The following is a 10,407-nucleotide window of genomic DNA, read 5'->3' as shown; positions in this document are numbered from 1 at the left end:
TAATTAATATAACCCAATAACAATAAAACCAAAACAAACATTGAAAAATGGACAAAAGACCTGAATAGACATTTTTCTAAAGACATGCAAGTGGTCAACAAGTACATGAAAAGGTGTTCAACACCACTAATTATCAGGGAAATGTAAATTAAAACCACAACAAAATATCACCTCATACATGTTAGAACGCTATTATAAAAAAGATAGATGATTACAAGATAAAAGTACTATACAATCTGGCCATCCCACTTCTAGGTATACATCCAAAGGAAATGAAATCAGGATCTTAGAGAGATATCTGCACTCCCATGTTCATTGCAGCATTATTTACAATAGCCAAGACCTGGAAACAACCTGTCTATAGTTAGATAAATGGGTAGAGAAAATAATATAATGGAATGTTATTCAGCGTTAAAAACAATGAAATCCTGCCACAACAACTTGGATGAGCCTGGAGGATATTTTGTTAACTGAAATAAACCAAGAAAAATACTACTTGGTGCCACTTATAAATGGAATCTAAAATAGTCAAATTCATAGAAGCAGAGAGTAGAATGATGGTTGGTAAGATGTGAAGGAAGGGGAAATGGGTAGAATTTGTAAAAGATACAAAGTTTTAGCTATGCCAGACAACTAAGTTGTGAAGATCTAATGTACAGATCTAATGTAACAACACTATTATATGCTTGAAATTCACTAAGAGGGTAGGTTTTTTTTTTTTAATATATTTTATTGAGTTTTTACAGAGAGGAAAGGAGAGAGACAGAGAGTTAGAAACATCGAAGAGAGAGAAACATCGATCAGCTGCCTCCTGCACACTCCCCCCCACTGGGGATGTGCCCGCAACCAAGGCATATGCCCTTGACCGGAATCGAACCTGGGACCCTCCAGTCCGCAGGCCGACACTCCATCCACTGAGCCAAACCGGTTTCGGCACTAAGAGAGTAGGTTTTAAGTGTTCTACACACAAAGAAGAAAATTGTAATTAAGCTAGGTGATAGATACGTTAATTAGTTTGATGGTGATAATTATTTCACAATGTTTAAATATATCAAAACATCAAGTATATACCTTAAAATATACAACTTTTATTTGTAAAAAAAAAATAATTTATAACCTGATAGAAAGTCAAGTTTGTCCAACTGAACTTGTGCACCCCTATGTTCATAGCAGCACAATTTACAACAGCTAAGATTTGGAAACAGCTTAAATGCCCATCAGCAGATGAATGGATTAGAAAACTGCAGTACATCTACACAATAGTTGAACAGAAATAGATACTGAGGCAAAGAAGCATTGAACAGACTGTCAAACTACAGTGGGAAGGCTGGGGCGGGTGGGGGGGTAGGTAAGAGATCAACAGAAGGACTTGTATGCATGCATATAAGTATAACCAATGGACACAAGACACTGGGGTGGAGGGTGAGGGCATGTGTTAGGGGAGGCCAGGGGAAGGTCAATGGGAAAAAAAAGGAGACATATGTACTACTATTTGTAATACTTTAAACAATAAAATAACATTTAAAAAATAAATTTCCATGGTGTAGCCTGACATAATGCTAATCACATACATGTTGGCTAATACCTCTAATTTTTGGCTAAAAATTTGACCCTCTTACACATCAGAGTTTGCTAAAGATTTGGGGCAGTGTTTTCAAAAAACAATTTTCTGCTTTAACAGACTTTTATTTTTATGGATGAAAGGCTAGCTCTGCAATGGTTAAGGGTCCACGACAGGTAAAAGAAAGAGCAGTTTCAAACATAAACTGTAATCAAAATCTCCAGGGAAAATTTCTGAATCAGACATGTTTTTGCAACGGCACTTCTTTCCACCTGGCCCCTCTGTGTAGCAGAGTCGTGGTTGTGCACCACGGGTGATTTATTTATTTGGAGACAGTTAATGAATCTCTCAAGCTCTCCCGGCAGTGATGGAGCATGAGAACGACTGTTGGCGAGATCTGTGAACTGGATACTGGAAAGATGGTTAGTACAAGGTCCTCAGTCTGAGTATAATATTAAATTAACCCCAAAAAAGCCTTGCTAAGGCAGTAGTTTGTAGAAGAACATACCTTTATAATTGTCAGTTTTCATTAACCAATGTCTGGGATGGCTCCTGACTTGGATTTCATAAGGAATCTGAAAAGATTAATTTGAAAATATAAACCCACATTGGAATCAGAATTTTGAACAGTTAAGGAAACAACTAAATGGATTATGATGATTACATCATTCTTCTAAGATTCTGATATTCATTTATAATTTCATTATCCTGGGAAATTGCTGAGTCTTTGCCAGGTGAAATTGATAGAAATCTCTTTTCTGGTCTGCTCCCTATTCTGTTCTGCTTTTATTATTCTATTTCTCTGATCATTTTCTTCTTGCTCTGCACTGTTCTTGTTCCACTCCTGTTTGCGCCAGGGGTGGTTGCTGCCTGGTGTTAGGGCTTGTGATACCAATTTCAGGAAATATGAATTCTCAGTACCTGTTTACAACTGTTTTAAGGGTAGGTTCTGGAGTAGAATTGTAGCTATTTGTTTCATTGAACAGTTTTTGAGTTTCAAGGCTGTTGTATGCATATGGTTAAAATACTTGAAACCTTAAAAATATTTAGGACTTTAAAAAAGAAAATCAGTTAAAAATATGAAACAAAAAATGGCAATATCAAAATTGATAGTAATTTCAGAAACAAAGTTACATATATATATATTTTTTTACATTTTAAGGCACACAATTACGTTTTATTTGGGGTTATTTTTTATAACATGTTTGATGAATAATCAAGTGAGTCTAGATGCCCTGTTTCTGCTTCAGTGCTTTCTCTAACATAAGGGAGACAGTCTGTCTTCCTGCTGGTCGGCCGGGAACTGGGAGTGGGGGGGAGGGGCGTTAATGCCCTCTGGGCAACCCTTGGCCAGTGGGCAGTGGGAGCCAATGGACAAATGCACAGCCTCTGTCCTCCATGGAGAATGCTGGGAACATCCTGTGTGCTGCTCTGCAGTCTTGGGGAAGCCAGCCCCTTTGCCTCAGCAGCACCTGGGTCACATGCCCCTATGCTGGCTTTTCCTCTTTCTCCACGTGTCACTCTTTCTACTCCCTCAGCCCTACTTCCTCACACCAATTAAAGACTTACAGCCAAGTTCTGGTCTCAGGCTTTGCTTCCAGATGAACCGAGGTGAAGCCATCCAGCAATCCATCTTTCTATTTAGAAAAAGAGCTGTGGCCCTTTTCTTTACTCTGCCTAAAGTCTCAAATATCTGCTCAGGTAATGTCGGGGGTCTTTCCAAGCATCTAGAAGGGTTCAGGAATCTGGAGAAGGCGCTGCGTGTAAATTAATAAAGAGACTAGAAATATAATGTCAATTTGTAATCCATGGGAGAGCCAGGGGAAGATTAGCTGTAGTAGCTAAAAAATTCTCCCTATCTCCGGACCCAGGGCTCTTTTTATTCCCACATTTTGCCCTATAGCAAAGTAGATATACAAATCAAAGGTAAGGTTTAGTATACAGTAGGCATTGTCAGGTTGGGGAACTGCCTTTCGCTGTTCAGCTGTTTGGCCAGCAGGAGGCAATAACATGTAGATTAAAATGCCCTCAGCTGACTGGCAGCAAGCAATCATTTATGTAAATTCAGCTTTGGGGAAATGCTTTCGGCCACTCCAGTAGGCAATGATATGTATCTGCAGCCCTTGCTGAAGGCTCAAGGGCCACCAACCTTTTGATGAACTTCTTGCTTTTATGACCTGCTGGAATTAGGCTCCAGCAAGGTAAGGAACCTGTTTTTGCTTCTTCTTTTCTGTAAAGAGGAAGAAGTTTTCATCTGGATATCCAGCGGAGACCTAAATGTCCACTAGGTAGAGGTCCTGACAGTCATTTTCTGACAGTCATTAACCTATATGCCTTTGCTGTCTGCATCTTCCCAAGGTTTTATTGATGATCAATACTTCCACTGTAGGGAGATTTTCAATAATTTGGAAGTATAAGATATGGAAACATACTAGAATGGTAATACTACTCACCAGTTGACTGATGAAATATGGGGGTTAGGTACTACACATTATTATTTTTTTTTTCCTACCTCAGGTTTATTTGTACAAACAGCACAGGAAGACATCAGCGCCACACAGACAGCAGCCCAGGGGGCCCACCAGTCCTTTCGTCCTCACATCGGCAGACAGAGGCCTCCACTGTGGAGCCTTCATGGGGGGCTAGACACCTTTGGGAGCGGGAGCCTGAGCCCCTTTGGGAGCCTGAGCTGCAGCCGCACCCGCAGCCTGGGGCTTGGTTTCCGCCTTGGCCTTGGCCTTTGGCCGGCAGAGCCTGAGCCCCTTGCCCGTCTCCCGGTTCTCCCCGGGGGGGGCGCCCCGCCGCCAGCCGGGAGTCGCGGATGGTTTCGGATGCCGCGCGGCGAGTACTCACCGAAGCCCGCGGCTCCCGAAGCGCCAGGGACTGGAAGAGCAGGTACTACACATTCTTTAGGCACTTTTAAAAGAATAACACAGACCTGTGAAGCATGGTTTGATGCATAAAGACTGGAGGTAAAAAGATTATTAATAAATTGTTCTCAGGATATATATCTGAAGTGCAGAAAACTTGTCCCTGGGTGATGATGGCTGGGGAGCAATGACTCTGAGACACATTGCAGATCAAAATTGCTCAGTATTTAATATATGGTGAAATATGAAGTGCAAGGCAGAAAGCAGGCAAGTAAAGTTACTAAAGGGAAATGGTGCTGCTAACGGCAATGGAGAAGTTGGTGGCAGGAAGGTTAAGTTCAGCTTCTAATGGGGCAACTTTCTCATGCCTTTGAGAGTCTCCTCTAATGTGTTGTAAAGAGCGTAGGTTTGGGTACCTGAAATATTTGTGTTCTATTCCCAGTTTGGATCTTTTGCAAATGATACGATTTTCAATTAAGTCATTAACTTCTCTGACCTTCAGTGAAAGGGGCGCGTAATCATTACTCTAGAGTAGTTTTAGGAATTAAAGATGCTAATTGTTGATAGATAAAAGCTCCAAAATGGTAGTCATCGCTGCCCTCCAAGTGGAAACATTCAGAGGTGGCTGGGGAATGTGGCATTGGGAAGAGAGAGGCCATATCTGGACATGTAGATTAGCTCATAGGTGCAAAACAAAAGTAGAATGAAATACAGGAAAGAGGCGTTACCTGAAACACAGGTGAAACAAATAGCACAGGTCTGACACCTGGCTGGTACCTTTGGCAAGGCAGGTATAAGGCAGTATTTATAACAAAATTGGGGACCTATTAAGTTCTTGTGACTGATTGCACTGGACTTTATCTTCCCTCAAGGACACAGAAACAAAGAGGAAGTACAATTTAGGGGGAAAGACTACTCCCCCGGGAAATGAAATAGCACAAACCTTTGGAACAACAATTTTAGGGACAACTACTCCACATTCCTATTATTAATATTTCGTCTTAAGAAATAATTTGGTTTATTGTAAAAAAAAAACTTTTTGACTAAAATAATGGATCATTGCTCATTATAGGAAAGAAATGACATCTGGATTGCTGTTTGAATTAGTAAGGACTTTGTCTCTATTTAAGAACGCAAGAACTCTAGGGTCTAACCTTTGAGGTTTGAAGACAGTTTCCTTCCTTCAATATACCCTCAATCTCAGTAGTCACCTGTGCTGAGGTATCCAAAAGCCCTACGTTATTTAACTGTTTCTATCTTGTAAGGAATGAGTGTAAACTAGAGAATGAGTGGGTTGTCAGCCAGCAGCTTCAAGGTAGGGATTTACGCCTTGAGCCAGAATGAAACTTGGGCCGTGATTCTGCAGCCCATCCTCATTTCTGAGGCCCAGAAATAAAAACGATGGGGAACCTCAGCAAGGAGCCAAAAGGATGCATCTTATGTGAGCTTCTGTCCATCATGAGCAGCTAGATTGTGCCAAAGAGGGTGGCATGTCTGATCCTGTTATGCCTATTGGACAGGGCAGAGGTGATTGCTGAAAGAGCAAGGGAAGGAGAGATTCCTAGTCTTATCAACAGAGACTAAATGGCTGGACCCAAAGCCCGCCCCGCCGAGTGGTGAGCTGGCCTTCCAGCAGAGGGCAGTGTGGTGGGCTTTTTGGTGGAGAGGGACTTGGCATCCAATGGATGCAGGCCTGAAGGAAATTCCTTATCAAGGAGCTTTTGAGTTGCTGCTGCTTTTTGGGATTGTATGGCAGGATGAGGTGCTCTGTTTTTGTTTCTTTTCTTCCTTATTATTGAAGGAAAGTGAGTACTTTTAGCATCATTGTGTATTGGAGTAACTATGAGAGACAGTATCACTAAGAGAAGCTTTCCTTTGGTTGATTGAGATGCTGGAGTGTGGTTTCCTTAAAAGCAGCATAAAATGGTGTTTTGCACCAGGCACGTTCATAATTAGTTACAGTTTTCTTCTGGGAATGTGTGTACCTGTCCACCTTTTAAGATGTAGCAGCGCAGTGGGGAGAGGTCACAGAGGTATTTTCCTCCCCTTCCCTTCCAATGAAGCTCTTCGTTGCTACAGAATTCCAAGGAATGGGTGTTTGTATCCTGGTGTGTCTAATGGGGAATTTCCCGGTGACTCTGAGTAGAAGGGGTAGTAAAAAGAATCATGACGCCCACGAATAACCCAGGCCTTTTACCGTGCCACCAGTATTTCTGGCACAAGGGCTACAGAAACTCTAGTTAAGGGTCATTGTAATAATAACGTTTGAACATTAAAGAACATGGGTTGCAGCACATAAAAGGCATGTGCAAGTACACTACATCTCAATTTAATAACCATCACCTCTTCAAAGTCGTATTTTAACAAGTCCTTTGGTCAGTGGAAATTTTTACCCATTCCCCAAATTAGGACTGGTCTGACACACATTTCCCAATATGAGCCCTTTATCTCCCTAGAGGAGTCCATTCCCTCCTAGTGTGCCTGAGGACTCATTTGAGTATCTTCCTCATGTGCCTGCTTTTAATGAATCATTATGTTATTTACTGTCCATTCAGCTTCGTTTGAGTATCTTTCTCATGTGCCTACTTTTAATGAATCATTATGTTATTTACTGTCCATTCAACAGTGAGAGGGCTCCAGGGAGGGGCAGCCCTGAGGGCTCCACAGGGGCTCACTGTGTCTCCCCAGAGAGGACTCTGAAATCCTATCTGCTGATTGTTGGCTGGTGCTTACTGCTACTCAGGTCCACCCACCTGCAGCGATCCCCTGGAAACAGCCACCCGACGTGTCCTGGTGCGCATTAGTCTTGGAAGGATACCTGTGGTGCAGCTGGGCTACTAGGCTCTTTGACTAATAGGAACAAAGCTAGCCAGGCCTGAGATTTGGAAGAGGGGGCTGATTAGGAGGCCTGAGTGTCCCTCCCACGGGCCCTGCCCATGATTCTGGACGGTGCCCCAACCCCAGTCCTTCTGTCTGCTTGGATAGGAAAAGGTGTTGGTCTCTTTTTGTTCCTCTAGCTCACATCAAGCACAAAATGTCCTTGTTTGACTATCCTACCCCATTCTGTGGACGTATAGCTTTATGGTTCAGCATGTGGTTAGGGAATTCAGACTGCTTGAGTCTACTTCCTAGTTTTACAACTCAAATAGTGCTAATATATTGAGTGCATTGTACTGAATATTTCTCACCCCAGAGGTAAAATCAGATGGATGATAACGGACCACCTCTTTAGTGCTGTGAGAATTAAATGGGATAAATGTGCAGAGCACATGATCCACATAATAAAAAGGTTCTATTTATCTGCTTGTCTTTTTAAGTAACTTTTCTATTTGCAATTACAGTTGACATACAATAATATTATATTAGTTTCAGCTGTACAACGCAGTGAAGAGACATTCATGTATCTTACAAAGTGATTACCCCAGTAAATCTCATACCCATCTGACACCACACATAGCTGTTAGGATATTATTGACTGTATTCCCTATGCTGTACTTTACAAACCTATGACTGTTCTTTAACAACCAATTTGTGCTTATTAACCCCTTCACCTTTTTCACCCGGCTCCCAACACCCCTCCCATCTGGCAGCTGTCAAAATGTTCTTTCTATCTATGAGTCCATTTCTTTTGTTATGATGTTTTTGATATGTCTTGTGGATGTATGTTCCATTTGTTCCCCCATCTTCCTTCCTACAATCTGTTCAAAGCAGTTGTGGGATTGTTATGATAAAGTCTCAGGCAGCCCTAAACCCAAAGGTGTGGGGAGGAGGAAGAAGAATGAGGAAGGAGGGTGTATCTGGAGAACGTAAGTTCTATTTAAATGAGATTTGGAGTCTGTCTGCACGACTCCCTTGTACTGGAGTGGAATATTGGGACATAGCCACAGTGACTAACATGTACCACGGCAGCAGTTTCCAAATCTGTGTGAAGCTGAAAGTCACCTGGGAAAGTTAAAGAACTATTTCCTGAGATTGGTCAGTAGATCTGATGTGACCATGGGAATTTCTATTTCTAAAATGTTCCCCACTTGATTTAGATGATAAGTCTTATTTAGAAATTCTTGCCTGGTGATATTAACAGAAGAATTTGGGAATAGATATTAGAGTGAAGGTGAGCACCCCATGGTAATTATGCACACACAAAAAAATAAGCTAAATGATGTTTCTTCTTACCATTCTTTTAGAGAGAAAAGTCCAATTGTGGTCTTAAATAAACTTGACTTTGGCATCAGCCTATTGAGCCATGTCTGACAAAAGTCCTAAATACTGGGGACAAAGGGCAGAAGGTGAGGATGGGATTGGATATATTGTATTACATTTTTTTTTTTCTGCAGCTTCACTGTCAAGTTTGCTTTACTTGATTGGAATGATGCACTTTGGGGAGAAAATTACAAATCAGAATGAGCACTAAAAAGTATTTTTTCTTGGAACCTGCTCAATTACAATTGAGGTCATTGATTACCCACCAGTGATTTTCACTGCTCTGAGATTATTATTTCCATCTGCTTGCCTTCTAGCCAAAAAAGGCGAAGAAGGGACTCAGAACATCAGCCAAGCCAGGACTAAATGTGAACAGGTAGCTTTATTTTCTTTGTAGCCAATAGACAAGCCGAAGGCGCTCATTTAAACTTTGGGGCTATGGAGAGTGAAAAGATTTAAGGAAAATTTACCTTAATCCTCACTTTCACTAGATCTTGCAATGTGTATCTAAGCTGATACACATTGTTTTCATTGATAAGATCCCCAAATAATTGCTCAAGTCTCTATCAGTTCTGACAGTCCAGATAAAAATAAAAAGCAGCCATGTGTAACTTGAATAATTCTCGACTGCCTTGAAGTCTATTTTTGCCTGTCAGCTCATCTCCAAAAGATTAGTTTGGTCGGTTTGATGACAGTGGAAACCTCTTGCTGCAGCTTTCCTGGTAGCAGTGGCACAGCATGTCACTGGCACAACCTCCTCCAAGTTCTTTTTCGACATTTGCCTCACAACGTGCCCAACGTAACTGCTAGAATCTCTCTCCTCCTCTGCAGGACCTTCATTGCTCCACCCCTTACCTCTTGTTTCTCTTCCAAAATCCACATCATCTACACAGGACAATTATTTTTGCACGGCTTCCTGGGAAGTGTCCCTGATCCCCAACTTTCCTTCTTTATCTCTGCAAATGAATAAAATGGTCTATCCATCTTTAATAAAGTACTATTACTAATATTTTGCTATTACTGTTATCATCAGCCTCACCAATGATGTACATGATAGTAAAATAATTCTAACTTTTGTTGAACACAATACCGGAGAGCACTTTGTGTGCAGGTAAGAAAACAAACTCAGCAATTTGCTGAGGATCATTAGTTACTAAGTGGGGGCAGAACTTCAGTGAAGGTGTGTGTACAGCTTATACTTTTTATGCTATAATGTCATTTAAATTCATCGACAGGATGCATTAATTTGAATTTTATAAAAACACCACCTTATAGTTTACTAATTTGAGTAAATTTTTAGTCATATTTCTTTTCTTTTTTTTTTCTGGGTGATTCTATATAATAAAAGGCTAATACGCAAATTGGAACGACCAGTTGCTATGATGCATACTGATCACCAGGGGGCAGATGCTCATTCCCACAGGGGGAGCGCCACTCAGCCAGAAGCCAGGCTCATGGCTGGCAAGTGCAGTGGCAGTGGTGGGAGCCTCTTCCACCTCCATAGCAGTGCTAAGGATGTCTGACTGATGGCTTACGCCTGCTCCCTGGGCCTAAGCCATCAGTCAGACATCCCCCGAGGGCTCCCAGACTTTGAGAGGCACAACCGGGCTGAGAGAATCCCTCCCCTCCCGCCCAGTACCTGAATTTCGTGCACCAGACCTCTAGTTTTGACATAATGGAATGCAAAGGATACCTCATTCCATTGTCTCTGGAGAAAAGAAATGAAATTAAAAGAAAGCCAAGTAAGAAATTAAAGAGGAAATGAAAAGAAGCACC

Source organism: Myotis davidii, unplaced genomic scaffold (genome assembly GCF_000327345.1).
Source record: "Myotis davidii unplaced genomic scaffold, ASM32734v1 scaffold323, whole genome shotgun sequence".
NCBI classification, from domain to species: Eukaryota; Metazoa; Chordata; class Mammalia; order Chiroptera; family Vespertilionidae; genus Myotis; species Myotis davidii.
Note: the sequence above shows the minus strand (reverse complement) of the source record.